At 31.8% G+C, this 3,546-nt stretch overlaps 1 long non-coding RNA gene across 1 annotated transcript; it reads left to right on the top strand.

Moving 5' to 3' along the window:
- Positions 1-2,499: 2,499 nt before the first annotated feature.
- Positions 2,500-3,312, top strand: LOC148847869 (uncharacterized). The gene is made up of 2 exons (XR_016100417.1): positions 2,500-2,626; positions 2,841-3,312. It is a non-coding gene; the product is annotated as an uncharacterized LOC148847869 (long non-coding RNA).
- Positions 3,313-3,546: the final 234 nt, after the last annotated feature.

Raw genomic sequence — 3,546 nt, 5'->3', positions numbered from 1 at the left:
GAAAAAGGGATTATGATTATCATGGTTGAGATTATAGGCTTTAAAAACTTAAATGCATCTCACAATCAGTATATATCTAATTATATTTATACTACTATGAAAAGTGTGAATGAGAGTATTGAGTTTTTCTTTGACTAAAATATCCCAATTTTGAATTTGGTTCTCCCCTAATTGTAGGGACAGAAATATAATTTTAACAATCACTTTTCTCTTCATTTAAATTCCTATCATTAAGTATTCTTTTAAGGTATTAACTTCCATTAACATTCATTGAATCCTAATTTTGACTAGAACGCCATTATTTTTGAATTTAATCTCTCACAAATATAATGTGAACTACTACATTTTTCCTCATTCAATTCCCTCTCATTAAGTTTATATTTAGGGTGTTAGTTTCATTCATTCATTGAATTCTATATTAATTAATCATGTTGAATAAAAATAGATGTGATAAAAGTAATTATTTTTATTGGTGATAGAAATAAAATACAAAATTAAAACCAACAAAAAAATATAATTGTTTTCCTGTTTGGTAGAAAGTCAACAATTCAACCTTTTGCGTCAAATGTGTTAAACTCTTGATGCCACAATTAAATAATAATAATAATAATAATAATAATAATAATAATAATAATAATAATAATAATAATAATAATAATAATTAAAAAGATGAAAATACACAAAAGTACAAAAAATATAAAAAATTTTGTGAAAAACATTTAGGCACATCTCTAATATCATATATACATCATATTAAACAAAAATAAGATTTATTTTTATAAACTTAGAAATATAAAAATTTGTAGAAAATTTTGGAAAACAAGCAATAGTAGATTGGGGGAAGCAGCCTAACCATGCAAAGGATTTAGGAACATATTCTACATCTTACTCACAAACAAGCAAAAGGATGATTTGATGTTTCCACCCTAGCACAAAAGAAAACACATCCTACCTAGTCAAGCTTCATTCTCATATTTAGTAGTTTACCACGACTTTCTTGAGACATATATTTTAGTAAAATTGCTATATACTATTTTTAATAATTTCTAGTTTGTTCATAGCAATTTACTTGTGAGTAATTGAATGACTTGTTGCTTTATATTTTAGTGGATAAAATAATTAAATAAATAAAATATTCAAGAATATAGTAAACTGCCTAGTTTCAACTTCACTTGTTAAGGAGTCTATGACTTCGTTCAAATCTTATTCATAAAAAAGACAAATATTGTATTTGGTACCATTGCCACTTCTACTTGCAATGTTTTAAGTTGGTCACTACAATTTTTTTGGAAAGTATCTTGTCACATCTTACCAAATAATTACTTTCATTAAAAATATATAGGCATTAGATTGGGTGTTGACATTTATAGTAGAAACACTAAATTTGATGTTTCTTGAAGAAGCACCAATGGTACCAAATGTTGTATTGATAATTCAGACCTTTTGTGGTTAAAAAATATATTTTCATAAAATTTGTATTAACCAACCTAAAACATTGCAAGTAGAAGTGACAACGGTACTAAACACAACCTTTAATAAGATTTTCAGTTCAGTTACAATTTTATTTGGTCTGCCTTAATTGGATTTCTGGTGATTAGATTTGGGTTGAGGTAACTCTGAGTTAAACATGACCCATTGCCCTTACATTATGTATAGGTTTGGTTGAGTATGGGTGCACTATATATGGGATGGGTTGAGTTGGGTTCAATATCCCCTTTCCATTTACTCATTTTTGGACTCGGGTTTAATTTTCAATGTGCCAAGGCAAGGTTAGGCAACCATGGGGCGCCCAATGCCTGCCTAAGTGCTTAGGCGATGAAATAAAAAAAAATCATAAGCCTATATGTTTCTACCCGTCATGAGCTAATTACAAACCTATAAACTAACTTTTGTGCTTTTGATTCTTCTAGTCTTGCTTAATGTATATAAAATAAAATATTAGAAATAGAAATTGGGACTTAAAAAAGAACCCCCTGTTTTAGACCAAAAAATGAAAAAGAACAAGGGGCTCCCCCACTATTTTAGACCAAGAAATGTTGAGGAAAATACTAAAATAAAAGAAGAAAAATGAAAAGAAAAGGTAGATCTCCTGTTTTAGACAACCTTTGTGGAGGAAGGGGCCAAAACCCTTGTTATTGTTCAAAAACATAGGGAAAAGATAGAAAAAAAGCATAAGAAAAACCAACAAAAAGGAAAAAAGAAAACACTGAAAGCAAAGGGGAGAGTGGCATTTGATAGCACTTTTTAGACCTCTCAAGTCTGAAAATGTTTTTTTTTCAGACGCCACATTTGTTTGGGTTGCCCTCTCGATAGTAGATCTTAAATCCAAATTTAGATCTTAATTGAAAAGAGGCAGGCTAGGTCCTTAAATGTGCTCAAACGCATTTTAGACCCATGTGAAAGACACAAATGTCCTTGCAAAATTTTAAATGACTTGTTTTTTCATTCGACACCTCCACTAGGAACGAGAATGAAAGCTCCACCACCATCGATTTCTTTATGTGTTCTTCCATGAGTTTAGGGTTTCGATTTGCTACTAAGTTATTTTCTTTTTCTCCAGTTTCTCGGTATCCAGCATTCTAGCTTCGCTTGCAGCTTTTATTTGATTTTCTCCATTCTCTCGCAGGTATGTTTCATCCAACTTCCTTATGATTTTCTTCTATATTTTTTTTTTCTCTTCTCTCAATGTTTATTCACAAGAAACTAGGATTACAACTAAAAGGTTCTAAGGGTGAGCATAATGATATATTGGGATCTATTTTTCTATTTTGTTATCGTTCTTGCTTATTTTTCTTGTCATCCTTCATTAACTTTTGGGCATTTTGGATTCCTGCCTGCAGTCAGCTTGTGGTGTGTCATCTTTCCTTGTCTTTTTGTAAAGCTAGTCTTTCATTTGTTGAAGGCATTGTGGATCTCTGTTTCTGTTGCATTGTTGCATCTAAGAGGAGATAATGAGTTCTGTTTCTATTGTTCATTAATTGACTGTCTGAAGTAGGAATTTTCCCCTTTTGGGGGTGTCTTTGTTTTTAGGGGGATCGTGACTAGACCAGAGCCACTAGACTAGTGGAATGTCAGATCCTACCAAAGGGATTATTATTGACCATTCAGCAGCATGTGCTTGTTGAAATGTGTAGCTGACTCTAGCAATACATTTATGTACAACAACTTTCGGGTGAAATGTTTCAGGTTATGGGAATGCCTGTAGCACTTCCTTGTTGGTATATTATTGGTAATGTATGTTGCACTTGTAACCCTTTGAATTATTGGTGATGTATGTTGCAATGCATGATTACAAATTTGGGTAGGTGAAAATGGGTTGTCTGTTTGCTTTAGGTTAACTTTGTTTTGTTTCTTCTCTTCATATGACAACATCAATGTAAGAGCAAGGTGGAACAAGTATAGGGGTGCAAGTTGGTTATTCAAATGTTATCGAACTCCCAAATCAAGGTTGTCCAAGTTGCACCCCTATACAGAAATGTTGCTTTTTTGAGTTAGACCAAATCCAGCCTCTCCCTCCCAAAACCTCAAATAGCCGGGATCAACATC

The sequence above is a fragment of the Nelumbo lutea genome, chromosome 6 (assembly GCF_056320005.1).
Source record: "Nelumbo lutea isolate HS-2025 chromosome 6, American lotus-T2T, whole genome shotgun sequence".
Lineage (NCBI taxonomy): Eukaryota > Viridiplantae > Streptophyta > Magnoliopsida > Proteales > Nelumbonaceae > Nelumbo > Nelumbo lutea.
Note: the sequence above shows the minus strand (reverse complement) of the source record. Positions and strands in the feature narration are given on the sequence as shown.